This window comes from Xyrauchen texanus, chromosome 28 (assembly GCF_025860055.1).
Source record: "Xyrauchen texanus isolate HMW12.3.18 chromosome 28, RBS_HiC_50CHRs, whole genome shotgun sequence".
NCBI classification, from domain to species: domain Eukaryota; kingdom Metazoa; phylum Chordata; class Actinopteri; order Cypriniformes; family Catostomidae; genus Xyrauchen; species Xyrauchen texanus.
Window position 1 is genome coordinate 30851319 of NC_068303.1, and position 25411 is coordinate 30876729.

Sequence of the window (25411 nt, forward strand, 5' to 3'; positions counted from 1 at the left end):
TGAAATTGTGAAAATGTACAGTCAATGCCACATTGGCATTATTAATTACAGGACATAGTATTAGCTGATTACAACTTAGTTGTTACTACAAGATCCAAACATTACAGTAGCTATGTTTCGATCTAAGTTGCAAATTAAATTTATGTGAAAAACGTCTCAGTTACTATAGTAACCTCCATTCCATGATGGAAGGAAACAAGATATTGTGTCGATGTAGTGACACTAGGGGTCACTCTTAGGAGCCCCAAATACCTCTGATCTTTGTACTGTGTGCCTGGCCCACGAGATAGAAATACATGTCCTTCAGGTCTACCGCCGTGAACCAATCTTGATGCTTGCTCACTAAAATGCATTTTTGCATCAGCATCTTGAATGGAAGTCTGTGCAAGGCCTGGTTCAGAACTCGCAGGTCCAAGATTGGCCGCAACCCACTGCCTTTTTTGGGTACAATGAAGTAGGGTCTGTAAAACCCCTTCTTCATCTCGGCTGAAGGGACAGGCTCTATCACATCCTTCCATAGAAGGGACGCAATCTCCACACGCAAGGTATCGGCATTCTTGCCTTTCATCGAGGTGAAGTGGATGCTGTTGAACCCGGGCGGGCGCCTGGCAAACTGAATCGCCTAGTGGTCCTGATTAGCCACCGCGACGGGTTGAGGAGCGTGAGCCACACCCCCAAGCTCCGAACGAGGTGGACCAAAGGAACAATCACCCAGGATGTACCGGCGGGTGGGGCCTCATGACGGTGCGGAGCCTGAGCTGCCACTGGTGGCCGTGCTGAGACCAGAGACATCGAAGCACTTACCTGGCTCCATATACCCACCGTAGGAGCGGTCTGGGGAGGAGGGAAATTGATCCACCTGGGGAATCTCAGAGTACCCACCTGGCAGCCCCACATCTCCACATAACTTGGCTAAAAGGTTATCAAGAATTATTTATGGTATTTTGAAGTGCCAACGATAACAATATTGTGCATGTTAATTACCTTTTTATATTGTATTACCGAATACCATCACATGCATAATTCAGATAAAACTGGATATGTGTGTGGCTTAAACCAAAAATGCGTCAAAACTCAATTAAAAAGCCCATTCTTAAATATAGCTCTATTCTACTTATAGTGTCCATATAGAAAATATGCCTTGTGTAATTCACAAAATTATTTAAGACTTTATTATTATTTTGCAGAATAGTGCACACAAAGACCATGCAGGCTATTAATTTCATTTAATCACAGCCTTTTGTGGTTTTATAATCATATATAACTACAATTTTTATGTAATTTACATTAATTGTGCAGCACTGAAGGATCATGAATTTAGGAGCGTGACAGACACAGAGGCAGTATATCTCATTTGGAAGATTTTAAACATTAACACAGACATTGAAAAAATGGAAATACTGTATATAAATATATATATATATATATATATATATATATATATATATATATATATATATATATATATATATATATATATATATATATATATATATATATACATATATATATGATATAGTATCTTAGTCAATGTTACCTTTAACAAGCTCAGATAAACACACAATAAATAGAGAATGCAAAACGGCAATACGATTTAAACTTGAGATCACCCTGTGCACATTTTTATTCATAAATAAAAATGTGCTTTTTGGATAATCAGTCTAACTAATATTTTTTATATTATTCACAAGAATTAATTCTTCGTCTTGAAGTCATAATTCACACCTTTCCGAATAAGCTATTTGTGTATACACCCTAGTGATGGCATACTGTAACGTTCCGGTGTTGTCTGTCCTATGTTCTCTGTTTTTCACCCATCACGTTTATGTCATGTTTCCTGGTCTGCTCCGTGTTTTCCATCTCACCTGTCACCGCTCCCATTCCATGTCACGTTTTCCCTGTTGTCCGCCTGTAGTCTCACTGTCCGAGCGTAAAACTGCAATTCCCACAATTCCCGGCCCCTCTCACTGCCTGCACTCTTCATTGTTCTCACCTGTGTCTCATTGAGTCTTCATTGTGTTCGTGTATTTAACAGTGTCTGTTTTTCCTTTCCCTTGTCGGTCTTTGTTGTAAGTTGATGCCTGTTTCCCATGCTTCCATCATTGTCTTCGCCGTTGTTATACCCGTTTATGCCTCCCGTGTTATGTTAACCCTTTGTTTGCCTTTCGTGTTTTGTTTAGCTTTTTCCCATTGTGGATGTTTACTTTTGTTCATGTTCTGTATTACCCTTATTGTCTAAATAAACCTCCGCTGCGACTAGATCCTCATCCTGTGTCTGCCTCCACCTTCAATCGTGACAGAAAGACCGACCACAAAAATGGATCTAGCAGCGGTTTTCACCACACTGGCCCAGGCAAATTTTCCCATTCGCGAGTACTCACGGCTCTTCTCCACGGTCGCAATCCACACCGGGTTCGACGACGCTTCCCTGAAGCTCATCTACCGGGGCGGGTTATCATCAGCCCAGTGTCGGGAAACGCCAGAATTCGGAGAGCACACGTGGAGGGAGTACGTGAGTCTCACCCTCAAAAGACTCGCACCCGAGGAACCACTCCTTGTGTTTCCGGCTGTCGAGCCTGAGCCCCTGCCTTCCCGGATCGATGAGCCAGCGCAGCCAACTTCTTCCGCCCAGAGAAGGAAAGCCTCCGTTCTCCAGCTCACGCCTGCCACGGTCAGCGAGCCAGCACCTGCCACGGTCAGCGAGCCGGCACCTACGCATATCACGGTGAGCGAGCCAATGCCTATGCCCATCACTGTGAGCGAGCCTGTCGCCCCTGAAGTCCCTGAGCCAGCGCCTGTAGCCTCGACCGTCCCTGAGCCAGCGCCTGTAGCCTCGACCGTCCCTGAGCCAGCGCCTGTAGCCTCGACCGTCCCTGAGCCAGCGCCTGTAGCCTCGACCGTCCCTGAGCCAGCGCCTGTAGCCTCGACCGTCCAAGAGCCAGCGCCAGCAGCCAGGACCGTCCAACAGCCAGCGCCCCTCGAACCCTCTAGGGCTCTGCTTCCCGAGCCTCCCAGGGCTCCGCCTCTCGGGCTTTCCAGAGCTCCACTTCCCGAGCCTCCCAGGGCTCCGCCTCTCGGGCTTTCCAGAGCTCCGCCTCTCGAGCTTTCCAGAGCTCCGCCTCTCGAGCTTTCCAGAGCTCCGCTCCTCAAGTCACTCGGGCCTTCCAGGGCTCTGCCCCTCAAGTCACTCGAGCCTTCCAGGGCTCCACCTCTCGAGTCTCTCGAGCCTTCTAGAGCTCCGCCTCCTGAGCCTCCCATGGCTCTGCTCCCAGAGACTCCAGAGCTTTCTACGGCTCCACCTCTCAGAGCCTCCTATGGCTCCGCCTCCAGAGCCTCCTACGGCTCTGCTCCCAGAGCCTCCTACGGCTCTGCTCCCAGAGCCTCCTACGCCAGAGCCTCCTACGCCAGAGCCTCCTACGCCAGAGCCTCCTACACCAGAGCCTCCTATGGCTCCGCCTCCAGAGCCTCCTGAGCCTCCCTCGTCTTCGCCTCTGGGGCTGCCTACGGCGCCACCTCCCTCGGCTCCACCTCCTGAGCCATCCTCGGCTCCGCCTCCTAGTCCTTCCTCGGCTCCCCCACCTGAGCCTTCCTCAGCACCGTTTCCTGAGCTTCCAGAGCCTCCCTCAGCTCCGCCTCCTGAGCCTCCCTCAGCTTCGTCCCCAGAGCCCCTCCCAGCTCCGCCTCCGGGACCTGTCCCTGTCCGATGGCCTCCTCCCAGTCCCCCTGAACTGGCCCTTGCCAAGTGGCCAGCCCCCGGGTCATCTAAACCCGACCCTGCCCGGGCAACACCTCCCAGACCACCGAAACCTGTCCCTGCCCGGTCGATACCTCCCTGGCCTCCTAAACCTTTCCCTTTGTGCCCCCGCGGACTGCCTAACTGCCCCTTGTGCCCCCGTGGACTGCCTAATTTCCCCTTGTGCCCCCGTGGACTGCCTAATTTCCCCTTGTGCCTCCGTGGACTGCCTAATTTCCCCTTGTGCCCCCATGGACTGCCTAATTGCTCCTTGTACCCCCTTACTCTGTGTGCCTTGTGTCCCCTTTGGTCTGTTTGTTTTTCCTCCCTTCTAGCCCCTCTCGCCCTGTACATCTGTTTATTCCTGTTGTTTTTTTCCCTCCTGTCTCTTAGGACCGTCTGGAATCCGGTCCTTTTGAGGGGGGATTATGTAACGTTCCGGTGTTGTCTGTCCTATGTTCTCTGTTTTTCACCCATCACGTTTATGTCATGTTTCCTGGTCTGCTCCGTGTTTTCCGTCTCACCTGTCACCGCTCCCATTCCATGTCACGTTTTCCCTGTTGTCCGCCTGTAGTCTCACTGTCCGAGCGTAAAACTGCAATTCCCACAATTCCCGGCCCCTCTCACTGCCTGCACTCTTCATTGTTCTCACCTGTGTCTCGTTGAGTCTTCATTGTGTTCTTGTATTTAACCGTGTCTGTTTCTCCTTTCCCTTGTCGGTCTTTGTTGTAAGTTGATGCCTGTTTCCCATGCTTCCATCATTGTCTTCGCCGTTGTTATACCCGTTTATGCCTCCCGTGTTACGTTAACCCTTTGTTTGCCTTTCGTGTTTTGTTTAGCTTTTTCCCATCGTGGATGTTTACTTTTGTTCATGTTCTGTATTACCCTTATTGTCTAAATAAACCTCCGCTGCGACTAGATCCTCATCCTGTGTCTGCCTCCACCTTCAATCGTGACACATACCATCTATGTAAGCTTTGGCATCAGTGGCCATCTAATACAAAGGTCAGAGTTCACCACATTCTGTTAAATAGAGCATTTTTATTGCCATCTCTTTTGCTTATCTTCATTTCCCACCACTTAATGTCTAGACACTCTATTTAGGGAGATATTCACTTAGACAAATAGTTAAATTCAGACACTGGCTGAAAAAGAAAGAATGGAAGCATACTGTTCTTTAATTTTTACTTCCAGGTAGGTCTATGCAGTGAACTCCATTTCAGATGAATCTGAGCAGACTTGTTAGAACTCATTAAAATGTTACTGGGGCTGCAGGACTTATAAATGTGCTACCAATTTTACAGATCTTTTCTGGTTACATGATATATTTTATCTTCTGTTCAATTAGTCTATAAGTTCTGCATATTGTCTTTTCTCAGATCACATTAAAATGGGACCCTTGGTAAGGTCAGTGAAATATATTAAGTAGTAACTAGAGATTTATGGCAGCCAAGGTATTTAAAGGATTCTAACCTCAATTTTCAAAAAAGTGGTGTGAAGAGGCAATACACATACAAATGAATACACTATTCTAGCTTACTGGGCAGTTACATTTATTATTTACAACTTAAAAATGAGGGAAAGTGAGAACAGTCGAGAGAGTCAGGAAGAAAGTTGAGAGGTTGGAATAGGTCCCTGTGGACACTATCGAAGGCCTTTTTGAAGTCAGTTAAGGTAATGACGAGTGGTTGCTGGTACCCGAGGCACTTTTCAACAATATTTTGTAACATGAAAATCTGCTCGCTGCAAGATCGTGCCATGCAAACCTTAGCTTGCTCTTCACGTTTAACTTTGTCTACGGCATCCCACAGACGTTGCTGTAGGATGGTACTGAAAACCTTGCAAGGAACTGAGAGCAGCATGATGCCTTGCCATGTCATGTCCCTAAATCAATGTTATGAGGGCCAGAATATATCTTGCATCCCTTCAAGAGTAGTAGAGGTCGGACATCTGACTGACGCCTTTAATATTCACTTTCCAATCAACATTAAAAGACAAATAATTTAGCATATAAATATAAATTAGTGACTTATGAAACAATCATATGTAGCCCATCAATGAAGCCTTTGATATACATGATACACAGGTATGCATCCTCAAGGGTACGCATATGTGGATCAAGTGCAGGAAATGCATGTGGGTGAATGTGGTGATTACATGTGCCAAATTAATGTCATGGGAAATTTAGGTTAAAGGGAATTAAAGAGCATTTCAAATGTTTAAACGAGGTTAGGTAATGAAGAGGCTTCCAGGCTCTTGGATCTACCACTATTAACATATCATAGACTTTAAATAATCCCATTATTTCTACATGTCAAGGACTGGGTAGATTAGATGGTAAGTGAGCAATCAGTTCTCATAGTCAACGTGTTTGATACAGGAGAAATTGGCTGGAGTAAAGACCTGAGAATCTTTGACAAGGGCCAAATTATTATGGCCAGATAACTGGGTCAGAGCATCTCTGAAACGTCAAGGCTTGTGAAGTCTTCCGGTCAGCAGTGGTGAGTACCTACCGACAGGTGACAGGGTGTTGGGCGCCTAAGATGCGCAAGGACAACAAAGGATATTCCATCTGGTCCAAACTGACAGAATGTCTACTGTGGCATAGGTCACAGGAGGAATGTGTCACAACACACAGTGCATCGCACCCTGCTGCTTATGGTCATTCAAGTGGACATCAATTTGACACGTGCCACCTATCTAAGCATCATTGCAGATCAGGTACACCCCTTCATGGCAATGGTATTCCCTGATAATAACATTTTTTTTTGTTGGTAATTCTTTATAAAAATGAGTGGACAACATATCCTTCATCCAGATGTATTTTTCAGTCATCCAAAAAAAAAAAAAATACCCCACCAACAGAGTTGAACAACAGAAAATGAACACAGCACATCTCAATTCAAATTATTTACAAAATATCGTAGTTGTAAGTGTATTATGATAGGATTTATTTGCTTCTTTTTATGGAGTGTTAACTGACAATGCAAAAAGTCTGCACTGTCATTTACAATTGACAACTCTGTGCTAAATACAAAATTCAAAAACTCCTTTTAGACCATGGTCACAGTTGTAACCGGTGGCTTTTTGACAGTGTAGATTACCTGCAGGGTTCCGGCAATGTCTCCAACTTCTGCATTGGCTAGTACACTATCAAACAACACGAGCAGCACAGGCTCTCTGGCTCTGTTGGCATTTGTTGGCATTTAAAAAAATGCGCACCACCATGTCTCCATAGATATCTGCCTCCCAGAGACTTGTAATTTCACCGTTGCTGCAGCCTCCTCCATCTCCCTCAGATTGTCATCGGTGTATTCGGGCTCAAATAGTTAGGGTTGGGCGAAAAACTCCATCTCCTCTTCACTTCTAAAATCAAAATCCTCCGACATCGTGTTTGAAATAGTTTTGGACTGTTTGGGTTTGTGAATGGCATTTGGTCTGTGGTCTGTGCAAGTTTCTTTTGTAAACAATGATGAGCTCCGTGTGACGCGTGATCTTACCAATGAGCTTACATCATCCCTCTCATGAGTGTGTGTCACAGAGATGTACAGAAGCAAACATTTGTAGTTAAAAAGTATATAAGTATTGTTTTGTTTCTAAAAATTATCAATTGTTTGGGTTCAGAAGAACTTAATTTGTCGACTGTCGTGTGGAGGATTATGATGCAGCCAAAATATGCATTTTGGACCAACATTTGGAGTACATTCACTTGCATTGTTTAGAGGAGGAGGCCTGAAATGAAATCATAAATTCTGTTTTGATGAAGAAAGAAACTCTTGGAGTAAATTATCAGCAAATTTTCATTTTTGGGTGAACTATTCCTTTAATAAAAAAAACAGTTAGAAACACTTTGACAGATGAAACATAAATCCAATAAATACATAACTACATGCCTTGATAATGTTTTTTTATGCGGGTAGAGTATTCTTTTTTACAAGAAATGCTAACCAATGTAGCATTTAACATCGCATAGAAATATACACATAATAATATATTTTCTGCCTCATTCTATGAACAGAATCCACATATGATCAGAAAAGGATGTTGCTGTGTTCACTCAGGAGTAGCACATTTTTTTTTTTATAAATGGTGGTGTAAACATTAAGCTTTATGCTAAGCTAAAATGCTATTTCTTGCCTTTATAGACGCAATTATATTTTATAAAGAATTCTATGATGAAAATAATGAATGTTGGAGCATGATTTTTTACTTTAGTAAGACCTTTGATATCTTATTATTAATGAGAATTTAAATGTTGTTTTTTTTTCTGTAAAAATTATCTAAAAATCAATAAAACTTAAAAAATGTACTGGAGTAGCGAAACTGCATAATATATTCAGTATTTTTTTTCAGAGAACGTATTTTTACAGTGAAGTGTATTTTCTTACTTTATTTACTTGTTTATAGTCAAAACAAGTGAAACAATATGGCCAGTTCTGAAGAAGTAATCCAAAGTATTTAGATTACATTACCGTTCTCGAGTAATCTAATGGAATAGGTTACAAATGACATTTTACAGCATGCATTCTGTAATCTGTTGCGGAATACTTTTTCCTTCCCAACCGTGTATATATAGACTGTATTTACACGGTTGGAGAGTAACGGAATACATATAATGGGATTACGTATTTAAAATAGAAAATATAAGTAACTGTATTCCATTACAGATACAATTTAAATAATTGGTAATTGGAATACAGTTACATTAAAAAAGTATTTTCATTGAAGAGATTACTTTGCATTTTATTGTCTTTTGTTTCATTTAATATTTAGTCCTTTCGGATGGAAAAAATATATACATACAAATGATGTGATCCAAAGTGCATTTGAACAGTGATGAAACACTTTCTTATGATGTATAACATTCATACGAGAGACAGAGAAGTAAGTCTGAAGTAAATTTGAAGCAGAAGAAATAGAAATAAACCTTGTGTAAATTGTCAGCTTTACGCTAAGCTAAAATGCTATTTCTAGCCATTTTACATACGCATGATACCAGCACGATCATATTTTTTTACCAAGAAAATTCAAGTTAGATCATAATTTCTTTTTTTCTAGTAAGATATTTGATATTAGGGCCAAAATCATATTCTTGATAATAATTTTTGTATTGTTTTCCTGTAAAAAGATCTACAAATCCTTAAAACAACACTGCATAAGATATTGAGGTTTTTCAGAGAATATATTTATAAAGTGCATTTTGTCTTACTGTACTGGCAGAGATTTTATAGTCAAAAAAAGTGAGAAAAAAAATCTACCAGTGCTTAAGAAGTAATCCAAAGTATTTAGAATACATTACTGACCTTGAGTAATCTGGAAAATGTGGCATAATGTGTATTTATGTATTTATTTTTTAAGTTCCCAATAAAGATACAATTATATAAGAGGAAGTATTTGGTATGATTTAATTCACTGACTGGATTTCAAAAATAAATAATTAAATTATGGTTATTTAAAGGTGCTGCAAGCTATTATTTTTCATGGAAAAGTGTGCAAAAATGTTCCTACACGCTTAAAGACATGAATGAAATAAGTGTCTTGAGATATCCCACCTGTCGACTTTGTAAACAACATCCTTGTACGTTGACACTTTTTACCTGTCAATCATTTTGCTTGTTCACATAGTGTTGTATTTGAAGTGGATCACTGAGGCTATGATTCATAAGATTTTGGCCATATGGCTGGTTCGATCCCCACAGTCACCACCATTGTGTGAACAAGGCACTTAACTCCAGGTTGCTCCCTGTAATAAGCTCTGTAAGTCGCTTTGGATAAAAGCGTCTGCCAAATGCATAAATATAAATATTAATAAATGTTACACTTTTTGGTGAAACTTTACGAATTTATTGACTCTGCATATTAAGCTGGGTCAGGAGAAATAATTTTGACATTGAAAAAACTACATGCATCAGCATCAAATCACAAATATGATATCAACCTAACTACATTAGTTTACACCAACAAAATGTATTTGTTCGTGTTAACTCAAGACCTTTAAGGTAACAATAGCAGATTACCACTTTTTACAGTAGTACATTTCCCAGGGAAACATGTAGCCTATTTTTGGAAGGATGACTTGCCTACAGTATATACAAATGGACACCATCAGTCTTGAACTTGAATTAGTTTTATCAGATTTAATTTGGACCATGTGACAGCCCAGGCCAAATGATTACCGTAATTTCCGGACTATAAGCCGCAACTTTTTTCCGACGCTTTGAATGACGCGGCTTATACAATGACGCGGCTAATATATGGATTTTTCCCGCTTTCAGATTTTATAAAAAAAAAAAAAACTTTCTATGACGTGCTCAGTTTTTTGGCGCGTGAAGCTTTCATTAGACCAATGAAATTGCCGAACGGGTTAAGGTCAAACAACTTTTTTGTTTACTGTTTAGATTAAATCAAGCGCTCAAACTTCCCATTATTCTGATTACGGTAGTCATTTTGTCACCCTCACCATGGCAAAGACATGGAGAAACGCATATGATGCTGCTTTCAAGTTGAAGGCGATTGATCTGGCTGTTGGAAAAGGAAATAGAGCTGCTGCACGGGAGACGTTGGAAACAGCAGCGTGAGGAATTGACTCAGTGCAAAAAGACAACTAAATCTGAGGCTATTCTGAGGCTATTCAACTCCGACACCGAAGGAGATGACTTCAGTGGTTTCAGTGCACAGGACGAGGAAGATAGTGACCAATGACTTTCTTGGTAGGCTACTGTTTACTGCAAATGTTTTATTACAAGCCGTGTGTTTCAAGTGCCCTGCTTCACGTGTCCTTCTTGGGAAAACTGTCACACGGGCACCAGTGTGACAGTTTTCAGCAGGGCACTTGACGTTCCAGGTAAGGCTTTTAATGGCCACAGCAATGTTTACAATCAATTTTATAAAGTTTCTCAATTCTTCTATGCGCCAACACTAGACTGACGTGTGTCACTTTCTCAGCTCTGTGGCTGCTGCCTTTTTATGCCGCTCTCCCCATGCTTACTGAAATTAGACACCGGTGTTAGACATAATTTAGCTCAGATGTAAGCGACCTTACCGCTTTTCTCTCCCGGACGGGCGCTTCACCACGCCCCCGCTGCCACACCGTGTTTCGTTAAAGCCTATTTATTTTTGTTACAAGCCGTGTTTCGTTAAAGCCTGTGTAAAGTTAATTTGTTTCAATGTACCGGTAGGCACCTGCGGCTTATAGACAGGTGCGGCTTATTTATGTTCAAAATAATATTTTTTTTAAAAATCAGTGGGTGCGGCTTATATTCAGGTGCGCTCAATAGTCCGGAAATTACGGTAATTGTTAAAATCAAACAGTTGACATGGCATTTTTGCTTTATACCTTGGATTAAACAAAAGTGGCTTACTATTGTGGTGGTGTAGTGGTCTAAAGCACATAACTGGTAATCTGGTTATCAGAGGTTTGCTGGTTCGATCCCCACAGCCACCACCATTGTGTCCTTGAGCAAGGCACTTAACTACAGGTTGTTCCGGGGGGATTGTCCCTGTAATAAGTGAGTTGCTTTGTAAGTAAGTTGCTTTGGATGAAAAAATAAAATGTAAAAATGTCTTTATTTCTGGAGAGAACTTGAAGAAATGGCCTGACTGCACAAGAGGTGGTGTTACAAAGAGGTTTATATGAACACTGCAGTTGCAAAAAAGTTTAACACTTTACAAATATCCCTACAACTGGATTAGTCAGCATATACATACTGTACACAGATAAAAAAATCTACTCTCTTCAAAGTTTTCTAGGTAATATACCTGTAAATCTACCCTGTCAGCAGTGGCGATTTTTCAGGGACAGCATTTCTCTGCTGTCAAATAAATAAATATTTTTGTTCCTTTCATTCTCAATCACCTTTTTGCCTATATATTTTTAACAGCTTTCCACTCTTTATTAATCTACAAACAAACAGAGAGAAATGAAATGTTTATCCAGTCAGAATTTATTCCTTGATGCTTACAAGCAAAGTGTGTCAATTGTTTCACAAATCACATGCCCAAGCAGTACGTGAGTTTGAGCTCGACCCTCTCAGGCCTTCAGAATTTCAACAGAATCCCTCAACAGTGCAAATGAATGAGCAACTAAAGTCAGATTCATCAGCCAATCAGATTGATTTATGTGTTGGTGGGCGTGATCTTTAGGATATGTCCCAGTCGAGGCCTTCTAGCTGGCCTTGAGTGACTCAATCACACTTTAAGTGATGTTTGTAATTCAAGAGCGCAAGATCTGTCTGACGAGTCGGCTGTCATCACACAATCTTTATGGATTTAAAAACACGAGATGTTCTGCATGACCATATGATTTCTTGATTTATTAAACAGGAAAGGAGGGATGATTTTCACTTCAAGTAAATTGGTAAGTGATTTTTGCATTGTTATAGCAACATCAGGAGTTTTCTAAGTGTAAATTAGGCTTCTTGAGCATTCAGAGTCAGATCAAGTTTTGAAAAGAAGTGCTGCGCTCCATTCAACTCGGGAAGTCAGTTTTTACAACTTCCTACTAGTAAAAGTGCAATGAAATGCATCTTTAAGTCAGAATTACAACTTGTAGGCTCATGCAGACATTCTCAATTCTTAACCGAGATGCAGGTGCATGATGTTACACAAACATGTGGACACTCAGGGGAGATATACAATGTAAGTGATAAACATTCACTTTATTAAGTAATATCGATAAATGTGTTAATTTCCACATTACATGATATTAAAGTTGTTTAACAAACGCCTGCAGAAACAGGAGTATAAAACATTATAATCTATTTTAATAATCATACACCTGAAGCACAAATGCTAGTGCTGCAGTTCCGAATATCGGGGAATGGAATGCATTTATGGTCGGAGATAACAAGTAGGAATATCGCACATACAACTTGACTAGAACGCAGCATAACCGTGTATATTGACGAAATGAAATTTATTGCAAGCAACATTTAAATGATAAATATTATTAGGTAGATTTTTGCAGGTATTATAGACCTCCTTGGTAGATTCTAGATTCAAAAATTATGCTTTTGAATGGTTGTTCAGGAGACGTTCATTTCACGAAATGTAGGCTTGCTTGAGCATTAAGTGTCATTTCAAGTTCTGGCTTTCATGAGTGGAAGTGTTTTTAAAACGTCAATTGGTATTATTAGTTAGCTGCGTCATAATGTACGATGCCCAAAGGCATAGGGTGTTTTATTCATTGTGAAACTGTTTTCTTAATGGCATAAATCACACTGAAGGCCTAGACTTTAAATGCACGGCCCACCACTGCCTGTAAGATGTAGTATGATTAACTGTATTTTCCCTTTGTGCATAATTCATGCAGACAAAATGTAATAGGGATTAGTCACACCACTTTTCTAAAATACCAACAAATCTTTTCCCTACGATCATATGGCAATGGCATCAGGGAACAAAGTGCAATTATTTAAAAAAGGACTCCCCAGGTAAAGTATGTGCAATAAGAAAATATATAATTAAAGTAGTATATTGTATATATGCATTTATGATTTTTTTTTAAACTAATTAATAGTTTTAACTTTCATTGACTAACAAGCAATTGTTCCTATGATTAATTCAACTGATAATCAAATGATAAATCAAATGATAAAGTATTACAATGCACAATCCACATGTACAGCATTTAACATTTTGAAAAGTGCTGACATTAGGTTTAATGACAATGACATTGCTATCTGTACTTTTATGCAGGAACTAAGCAAACTAATTGGAAGCAGAAAGGGTAGGACGTTCTTTTCTGGAAGGGATGTAAATGTAGACTTTTAGAATAAAAAAAATAGAAGAATCATTCGATCTTCTCTATAGTGGGTCATATGAAACCATCAAATTTAGTACTAAACTCAGTTGATTTAATGACTGCTGTACTCTTTAGGCTAAGATATGCTTTAAAATTTAAACAGTGGTTTTCAACTGTTGGGTTGTGACCCAAAAGTGGATCACAGGTCTATTCACAGGGTCACAGATAGCAGCAATGCTGAATGGAATACAATAAAATGCAACTAACCATGTAATGATGCAAAGTTAGGACAGAGATAAATAGGTTTATCAACTTTAAAAATAAGGAGAAAATGGTTCCCATATCTTTTGTTGACCATGTCAAAGACAAATTCAGTGCCAATTCATCTATTACTAGGTAATATGTTTGTTCCATATGTTAGGCTGGTATAACACACTTTTGCTGTTGTTTAAGCAAAAGAAAATTGTCAACATTACGGAGCCACACTTTGAAAAGTCTCACTTTATTCCACTAGGTGGCAGAAAGCACTCTATCTCATTCCATAACAATATACAGATCTGAAATGTAGGTGGCGCTCTAATACATTTTAGTCCTCACAGATGTGCTCGTCAATATTCATTCAGTCTAATTTTCAGTTCAAGCACCACACTTGTTGTTTAATTGAATATCTTAGCGTCTGATTGGACTATAAGCTCAATCTAGGTGTTATTAGAAGGCTGAGATCCTCCCCTTTGGGATGATATTAAACATTTTATCATCTATATCCGTAAATCAACAGCAGAACAAAATCTATAAATGATGCCCACGGCAGATACTGAAAGGGCTTATATTTCCATGTAGTTTTGGTTCTTATGTTAAAAAAACATACTATAGTCCAAAAGAGAGGGGAAGCTCACACATAATCTGCAGAAAAATGCATACATTTTTTGAGTTTATTGAGAGGCCAAAAAGTACAACAGAGCAAAAAAGTGCTCAGTGCAAAGATAATGGCTGTGTCTCGTTTGGAGGGCTGCGTCCTCAAGAAGTCACATTTGTCAGCCGCATACATCATCGAAGCTGTCTCGTTTCATAAAAGCAAGTAGGACACTTCGAATGCGACCTTTCACGGGAATTTGGAGGATGCATTAGTTGTATCCTTCGTGGGCAGTCACAACCCACAATTCTTTACTTCAACAGAAATGTCTTAAAAAATAACAACACCAATTTGCCTGTAAATATGATGTTCAAACACAAGGAATGTTAATTCCCAAGTTGAAGTACCTCAGATGGGTGCAGAGTATATAATATGTATAATTATATTAATATATAATTAAAATAAAGTATTAGACTAAAAGTACACCTGTAAAATCTATTTTCTTTTCTCTTTAAATCATTATAACTCTCCTAAAATGTACCTCTTGCATTCCCTTCCAGAGGGAGTTCCCTTTTCACTCAAAGTGCTCGCGCTTGTTAAAGAGTGGCGTGCTGTCATAGCAACCATGTTATATTCCATTTCCATTTGTCCTACGAAGGCCATCTTGTTTAAACAAGACTTTTTTAAAGGAGTGCAGTTGGTATATACTGCACTCCTTTAAAGGACCTGTCCTACCTAGCACGTAGCCTTCGAAACGAGACACAGCCAAAACATTTTCGATGAACATCGTCATCAGTGACCCTTTAACAATAGCACACCTGATTCCATTTATAAAGAGGGAGGATATATTGTATTTTCCTTAACAGAATAGACTTAAAAATATACAAATGTTTTATACAAAATATACAAAATTATATTGTTTTATCACAACATATTCCAATAATATTCATTATTCAAAGAAGCGATGTATTTCGTGTCATATACATTATACTTTGAGAAATGCCAATTATTTTAATACAAATTTTGATCATGCATAATTCAAACACATAGGCATAGCACAACAATCACCGGATATTCAAAATGTCTACACGTATTTACCAAAAGTAAACTGTACATAGTTATATTTGCAAATATACCATGATTCAAATCAAAAGCATGTGCAAATCGAAATGCGTCATAGTAATCCTATAGAAAACAGCTGAGGGACAAATCTTCATTCATTCCCAGGAGATGTAAAGATTTTAAGTGAAATATCCATCTGGATTCTTTCTGTAGGAGTATCCATTCTATATCCCCCTGTCCCCGGATGCTTAACTTGCAGATATAGAGTTTAAGGCTAAAAAGCAAAAGGAAGGCTGTGGATACAAATCTTATGTTGCTCATTAAACTGTGCACTGCTTGAAATGGCCTTCTGAACTTTGTTTACTGGATGAAAGTATCATATTAATATAAGGAGGATTATGTAGAGGAATTCTGTGCATATTGGGACCATAAACAAAGATCATTTAAATCAACAATACAATTTTACAGCTGCATCCATATCCAAATGCTGTTGATGGATATAGCTGAGGAGCCAGTCGCAACAAACCACTGTGATAATACCATTATAATTAAACTCTTAACTCAAGGGGTTGTTGTAACTGGACATATATGTTAGCTAGACAGAAGAATAATTTCAGTCTGGACAGTTAGTGTAAAGATGGCCAATTACCTCAATGAACAAGTAACCACACCATTTCCTGACAGCACATTTTGCTTTGTGTCTTCCATTGGTCACATAAACAGGTAGACTCACCCCAAAATTCACACTATTGGTACTGCTCAAGAAATAGAGATTCTTTACTCTTATGGAGGCATCTTCCTTTTCCAAGTGTTTCACTTGGTTACATAACCTCAAGGGGGCACTCTTACCATACCATACTGTACTTCTCATTCATGCAGATTGATGTCTGGAGCCTTTGGATGCGTATCAGATGCTCACACACTAGTAATTGCTTCCATATCCTCTACTGCTCTCTCTCTCCTCCTCCTTCCCTCTGCTGGTCTGTCTGTCTGTCTGTCTGTCTGTCTGTCTATCTCTCACACAAGTGGCTCTTATTATGTTTTCATACCATGGATGGTGTACTAGGCCCATAGTGAACATACCAATGTGGGACTTACCAAACAAAGTGGTTTGCAACTGAATAATTCAAAACCTAAGACAAAACTTTTTATTTGTCTCCTCGCCACATGTCTCTCTTAGCCCTTCTGGAACAGGAGCCAGTGAATCCTTTGATAAATCTTCAAGTCATCAGCCTCTCAACTTGATTTACAGATGGCAGGTTTACAACATTGCCCTCCTGCCTCTCTTTCACCATGTTGTCCCTATTAAACTTGCACGTTCATGCACACACATTCGCGCACACGCACACACACGTTGATGCGGCTATACTTATGAGGACTCTCCATAGGCATAATGATTTTTATACTGTACGGACTATAGATTCTATCCGCTAACCCTACCCCTAAACCTAACCCTCACAAAAAACGTTCTGCATTTTAAAATAAAAAAACAAACAAACATAGTTTAGTATGTTTTTTTTAGCGATTTGAATTATGGGGACACTAGAAACGTCCTAATAAAAACCACATTTATAGCATAATAGCTTTGTATTTACCAGTTTGTAACCTAAAAAATTGTCCTCGTAAACCACCCAAACCCACCCACACATACACACACATGTATGTAAGCATATAACACACACACACACACACACACACACACACACACACACACACACACATTTGCACAGCTATCTAAAAGGGACAACCCATAGACCTTTTAGTCTAGTAGTAGTATTAGTTGCATTGTTTTGATATAAAACTAACTATAATTACTTTAAACTAACTCTAACACATACCCTAAATTATTTTAGCATGTAAGAAGAATACGCAGATGTCTATATTGCCTGTAGGATGGGCCAGCCCTGGGGGTCAGTGAGGTGTATGAATATTCCAGGATCTTGATATTTTAGAGGGACAGGGTAATGCTCTAAAATGAACATATCATAATTTCAGCATCCTAACTTGCTGGGAAGAATTCTCAAGTCTTATACTTTAGCAATATTAATATTTTGGTTTATATGGATTAACAGGCACTTTACCCTAAGTAATTCTTATTAACACTTACAGAACCCCAGGAATAGTCCCCATGGAACAACCTTGAGTGAAGTACCTGGGTGATTGCTCAAAGATTGCCAATAGCACGAATTGTTTTGGTTACCATTCCAGAACTTTAACCGCTAGCATTATCTGATTTTCTTTTTTAACTGATTTTAATATCTGAACCAAGCCAAGAACAGTGTTTCTAAAATCTGGGTCAGAATGTTACATTGCGGAACATGGATTATGGCTGTAATTTAGGCATCTGTGGGACAGTGTGGTATGGCTTCTGTGCTCTAGACCTCCGATCATTCCCTGCATGACTCCACTGCCAGTGCCAGTCTCTTTTATTCTCCAGGCCAGGAGAAGAGAGTTGAGGGCAGAACTATCAAAAACTGAGAGCCATCAGTACAGACACCTACGGCTATTTGAAACAAGCCAAAAAAGCTATGCAGTTCCTAGGTGAATGACTTCCTGGCACCCCAGAGGCTCAAAAGATGTGCAAATGAGCCCTTTGAGAGCCAGAGGATGGGGACCAAGAGAGCTGCTGAAGAGATGCGGCTAAAGGTATAGGCTTCAAAGAAAAGATGAAAGCCCTATTCGGACAGGACTAGTTTTCACTGAGGTTGGATAAATTAATATTTCATACACATTGTTTTTAATTTTAATCCCATCCAAATCAAACAAAAGGAGATGTTAGGCAGTATTTCAGACTCTTTTCCATTCATCTTTTTTTCCATACAATAATAGTGGATGGTTACTCCTTTTGACTTCATTAAAATCTTTTGTGAACCATGGAAGAAAGTCATATGGGTTCACAACACTTGGGTGAGTAAATCATGACAGAATTATAATTTTGTAGAAACTTTCCCTTTAATTCACTTGTCATTTCTGTGACATTTTGATTGAAGCATTGTCATCTAATCCTCACTCTATTCCTTTATATAACTTCAGTTAAAGATTTTAGATTAACAGATGTCTTTAAATATTAAATATATTAAAGGTTGACATAATTTTCTTTGCCCATTTTACAAGGAAATTCCACTTATCTACTTTCTGAGATTGCATACTGATAACCTTCAGGCAATAGCCACTCAGTTAATGGCCTGCTTGAATTATCTCAGGTCATCTCATCTGATTCCTCTTACTTGTGGAATTTATATGCCCATCTATTGTCCCTGATAGTAATTAGCATGCATTTAAGATATTAGTCTGTAGTGTAGATAACTAAAGTAATGAAAAAGGACTATATGATAAATGTCCTTACACTTAGCATTTTGCTGAGTATTAAGTGTAGTCTGGATACATAATGTATTTGTACTTGGGATACATGCAGAACTGGCACAGCAATGCTCTGGATAAATGTGTAATAAGTTGTGGGCGGTTTGAGAGAGGCGATGGCGGTAGACGTGTTGGGTGGTGTGTCAGGCCCCACTCCAATACTCTCTAACTCATTTTTTCAAATAGTTACTGGTTTAAGAACAAAACAAAGAAACCAGTTAAATAATAATTATAGAGATGAAGGTAATTTTTGCGTATTTCTGCTTTGCTGTTGGCTTCTGTTGTTGCCACTTGGACAACACCTAAGCGCAAACAAACAGATGTCTCAGGCTGACAACCATCAGTCAGTAAATATGAATGGATTACCGAGATTAAACTTCTTCGGACATGGATACCTTGTCATCTACTCGATCAATAATCAATCTGATCACCCCCGTCGCGGCATGCCAAGCAAACAAAACAACATTGTCATCTGTTCGAACACCAAACAAATTGAACTCACCCATCGCGGCACGCTGAGAAAGCGTGATTACCAGAGAGGCTGCAATTGGCGTGGTTTCGGTGTTCTCTTGACTTTGATTTTGCTGTCTGGTGACGTACAATTGAATCCAGGCCCATTTTTTGCTGGCCTTTCCCCGGAGGGTGCATGGGCAGGTGGATTGTGCGTGCAGCGGCTGAGCTCCGGAGAGACGGACGTCTTCCCCGAGGTAACAGGAATTCCAAACAGTGACGGTATCCAATCAGTAAGGAAGCAACAAGAATTCAGATTTTTTCAGACTGTAAACCACGCACGGGTAATATGGGAGCCTATGTCTAAACCTAAGGGTATTCTAGGTGGACATCTGAACATTCGGAGTATATTGCCTAAATGGGATCAGATCCAACATCTGTTAATTGACTCTAATTTAGATTTTTTAGCATTGAGCGAAAGTTGGCTGCACAGTAATATCCAGACCAGTATGATTGATGTCCCTGGTTACATTTGTCATAGAAAGGATAGAACATCTAAAAAAGGTGGTGGTGGTGGTGGTGGTGGGGGGGGGTACTATTCTATGTTAGGGACACTCTGAAATGTAATGAAATCAAACTGGATACACCACTAGAATGTTTGGCTTTAAATGTTGTATTATCCCCTAAGATGAATTTTAACATTATAGTGCTGTATAATCCACCATCACATGATGTTTCATTTTATGAGAATTTAGACACAATTTTTAAATATTTAAATACTTGCACCGAATCTGTTTTTCTTGGTGACTTTAATATTAACTGGCTAGAGAAAAGTCGAAGAAAAAAATTAAAGAGACTGTTGTCAAAACACAGTCTTCATCAGATGATTAAAGGTCCAACAAGGATCACACGTTCGAGTAAAACTATGATAGATCTGATAGTCACTAACAGACCACAGAGAATTATCAGAACTTATAATTTATTAACAGGGCTTTCTGATCACAATATGACCATGGTTGTACGGAAACTTACTAAACAGCGTTTACCCAAATTTATGAACGAAAGTAAACCAGGGAACTTGGGTATCCCAAAAAAAAGGTTGACACAAGTTAAAAATGATTTAGATAATTTAGACTGGAATAATGTCTTACAATCGAATGATTTAGAAAATTGTTGTAACTCTTTGATGAAAAACCTCACAAATCTGATTGAGAAATATAGTAAGACATTTAAAGGTATGCAACGAAAAGCCTCCTTACCATGGCTGAACAATGACATTCTTCAGCTAATGAAAAAAAGAGACTATGCACTGAAAAAAAATCGCTGTTCTCTAAAACAAATATCGATTTCCTAAACTTTAAAGGATTGAGAAATGCAGTAGTCAGAGAATTGTGTAAAGCAAAGACAGCTTATTTTATGCAATTGATTGAGGAATCGGAAGGAAATAGTGCATCCCTTTGGAAGCACCTCAATAGCCTTACTAAACTTAAGCCTAGTCAACAAAAAACAATAGCTGAGTTGGAAGTGAATGGAGTTATCAGCACTAACAATTCAGCTATTGCAAATTAATTCAATAAATTCTTTATTCAGTCTGTGGAGGAGCTTGCTGAGAATTTTGAACCAGCAACCCTCTCACAGACTACAAAGTTTGATCAATCAGATTTTTTTCACATTAAAGAGGTTAGTCAGGAAAAAGTACATACAATTATTAATAAATTAAATAAATCTAAGGCAAAGGATGTATTTGGGTTGGATACTGCCTTTATTACAACTTACTGCTCTGCCTTGATTAAACCTGTAACCCACCTTGTAAATCTTTCCATCAGAGTGGGCAAATTCCCACAAAGTTGGAAACAAGCTATCATTACACCGATTTTCAAGGTTGGTGCAAAGAATCAAGTAAGCAACTATAGGCCAATCTCAATACTGCCGGTTTTATCCAAAATTTTAGAGAAAATTATCATGGAACAGTTAGTAGAACATCTTGAAGGTATTAAACTTATCAACTCCAAGCAGTTTGGATTTAGAGCAGGGTATTCTACAGAAATGGCTAATTGTTATCTTACCGAGAACATTAAGAGTAAGCTGGACAAGGGTAATGTTGTGGGAGCTGTGTTTATAGACCTAAAAAAGGCCTTTGACACCATGAACCACAACATACTCTTGAATAAACTTACCACCTTCAACTTCTCTGAACATGCTATCGGTTGGTTTGCTTCATATCTGGAGCATAGAGAGCAACGTGTTAAAATAAACACCGAACTCTCAACATCATTACAATCCACAATGGGTATTCCACAGGGCTCCATTTTGGGGCCTCTGCTCTTTAGTCTATATATAAACGACTTACCTACATGCTGTCAGTCAGCAAACTGCCAAATGTATGCTGACGATACAGTAATTTATGCATCAGCTAGGATACCAACTATAGTAGCAGAGACCCTGACCAAGGAAATGGAGGGTATATATCCCAATGGCTTAAAGAAAATCATCTGACGCTTAACATCAAAAAGACGGTATCTATGTGCTTCTCAATTAGAGGAAACGCTAAATGTACTAATAAAATAGATCAAGAAGCAATAGAGGAAGTTGAGGAATTTAGATTTTTAGGTATTATTCTGGATTCCCAACTCAAATTCAATATACACATTAATAAACTCTGTAAGACTGTCCAGACAAACCTAAACTGTTTTAGAATGATTAGGCACCATATACCTGTCAAGGCAGCTTTGTTGTTTTTTCATGCTATGATACTCTCTCATTTATCTTATTGTGTTACTATATGGGGCCAAGCCTCCCAGACAACAGTCAAACCCATCATATCATTATACAAACAAGCACTGAAAATTATGGATCAGAAACCAATTATGTGGCATCACTGTTTAATTGTACAGAAATACAAGCTTTTAGATTTTGATAGTTTTATTAAGTTTTCTTTTCTTAAGCTGATTTTTAAATGCACAAATAATCTAGCTCCAGCCGTACTATATCCATTTGTGACAAAAATAAACACAAGGAGAGTTGCCTCTAGGAGAGCAACAGGTGGCAACTGCATAGCAGAGGGGCGCAAAACCACTTTTGGCCAGTCAAGTTTTTCAATGATAGGGACCCATTTTTGGAATGATTTACCAACAGAAATAAAAACAGAAACTGACCTGAAAACATTTAATAGAAAGGTGAAACACTGGCTGAAAGAAAATCAAATATGTGGACATTGAGTCATTTTTGTCTGTGCTGGATGTGATGTGTTGTTTTGTGTAATGTGGTTGGGATTGTGTAAAACGTCAATGTTAGTGTTTATAATGTATTTGACGCATGATTGTGTAATCTACGCCTTGTTTAGGTATATGTTTTTTAGAAAGGCCTGACCAGGGACTGGGGTTGCAAATTAACCTATTGGCTAGAAACCTTTTATGCAACACATTTACACATTTTGTTATGGCTTTGCCTATGATAATTATGTATGTAATAATGTGCGCTGCATTGTCCCTGACAAATAAACTAATAAAAAAAAAAAAAAATGTCATTAATTCACATATTTTGCTCAGCTTGACTGTTCATTTATATTTTAAATACTAAAATAGAGCAAAACTGTCTGGTTCTGGAAGTAAACATACAGTTTATTTTCTCTAAATAAAAATATAGTTCTAGAAATAATGTATAAACTTACTATGAGCTCTGAGGTAAAAAAAACAAACAAAAAAAAACATACTGTATAGCCCAGTGAAAAACTACACTACCCATAATCCTGAAGAGAGATCTACCAATCAGAAAATCTAAAACTGTGGCAAAATTGAAAATCATGGAAAAAGAGCTTGGCAGCAAGCGCCCCCTCTGATTTGTCAATCGAATACAATTGTAACCGAATGAATTACATTACAAGTAAATCACAATTAATCACATGTAACAACAATATTTGCTGAAAAAGGACCCCCAAATATTTTTTTGTAATCATAATCTTGAAATAATGATTAATAGTTCTTAATGTAATAATAATATATAAAATATATTTATAAATATAAAATATTTACAAATATAATAATTCAAATAATTAAATACATTATTTTGGCAGACAAGTAAAGCATTGATTAGACAATACAAAAAGTGCCTATAGAAGGCAATATATTGTTAATTTCCATATCATTAAACATAAACCTATCATTGGCCTACAGTCCACAGCAATATATTTTGCCATTTAATTTATCTATCTGTCCAAGGTAGACTTATTATAAGGGCTATTCTTTTATGCACACAATAGTCAGATTGACGTTTTTGGAGCATCTCAATTGGGTGGTGTCGTTTCAGAAAAGTAGTATTTTTAGGTTGCAGTAGTGGGAATGGTTTTTGAACACGGGGTGCTGCTGGAAGACGGGAATATTTATGATCATAAAATAATAAATATTAGATATGAAAAACAGTCTTGGTGAAAACCTGTTCCCCTTCAATAATAGTATACTGCATAAATAGTATAAAGTATTAGCGAGTATTAGTATTATCGTTTTAGAAGTTATAGTATTCATAATTGTTTTAGAGTCTGTTATTCATTTTCCATGTTTTAGACCGGTGAACGTTGAGAGCACACAATCACTAAACGCATGGAGCCGATTTTTCTAACCGCGCGTCTTTGAATGAGTACAATGCGGAGGCGCCTTGAGCTATTGTCATTAATCAGTGGGTGCAAAAGGTGCCAACACTTACATTTGAGCCATTGCTGTCACAAAGAAGCATTAAGAATATATAATTGTCGCTAAACATCAGGAGATGAAGGTAGAAACTCAACAGTTGATGTGCAAGTCAAGAGCACGTGTGTGAGGAGGTCTAGAGATACCTGCATTTTGTATAACTTGAGTCCAAAGGAATATAAAGAAATCTTTATGGGTCAAAACTCCTGAAGAGAAAGCCCAGTGCCTCATAGCAGTCATAGCGCGCATGCGCCAAGTATCTCATAGCAATCGTATCACGCAAGTGCCTACCGCCGGTGAGTGTAGGCTCAGTAATTTGGAGTATATTTTGACAGGCTCGCGTTCGACTGTACACTGTACACAGACTGATCATGCATCTGTACACAGAGTGTTTGCATCAAAATGTAAGTATACCCAGGGCTTAAGTTTCAATTAAAGTAATTTAATTATCATCATAATCTTCTTTTTCTTGTTGAACACAGAATATGATGGATTTCAAACAACATACATTTTTCATGCATACACTATTTTTACATCATTTCACAGTGTGAGCTGGAGTGGCGACAGGGGGTGCTGTGGTTTCATGCCAATGTCGCATTTGTGGGTGATATCTTGCTAGTTGGGCTTTGATGATGATTCAGTTCCACTGTACAAATGTTGCAGTGATTTAGCGTTTCCCATCCTGAGTGAGCAAGAGAGAGAGAGAGAGAGAGAGAGAGAGAGAGAGAGAGACTGAGGGATGGAGCAGCGTTGCTCAGCTCCTATCAGCTTTGATTCCGATAAGTTTTTAGAAAAAAATCACACTTAACAGAATAAACATTTTGATGTCAAATTGCATGCATTACTACAGCGTTAATACATAACTGTGTAAAAGCATCATTTAAATTAGTCAAAATTCTACTATGAAAGAAATTAATTGTAACAGTATAAGGATGGGCAAGGAGAATGCCGGAACCGGCTGAACAGTAAAGGGATGTTTAATGTCAAAACTCAAATTTAAACAACATAAAACAAACACAGACTCACATGCAATGCGGCCGCGTGCTTCTCTCTCTCTCAAACCGGCGTCTCCGGCTGCCCATTATCTCGCTCTCTCGCTGATCGGCTGATTCAGCGCCGGCTGTGCTCCATCATGGCCTGGCCATGCCCTCCTCCTCGTCACAGTCATATAGATTTGCGACAAATTGTCGCAAGTAAATAGTGACAAAATTTTACTATTTTTTGTGTGAATCTGTATGACCATATTCACCACAATGTCACTTTAACATTAAGAAATTAGGTGGTATATGAGCAGAAAATCTTCTTGCTCGCAAATCGTCTGCTCACAACAGAGGAATGACACCTCAAGCACATCAGACTTCTGCTGTTTAACTTGAATCCAGAAGCTGCCAAAATTAAATCTGTCACTGGCAACATCCAGTTTCTGGCAACATCTGGTCAAGCTCCCCAATCTAAACTAGCAAAAAAACTTTCATTCACATTCACTCAACACAGACCTTTTTTTAAGATAAAGGAAATCTTCCATGGGC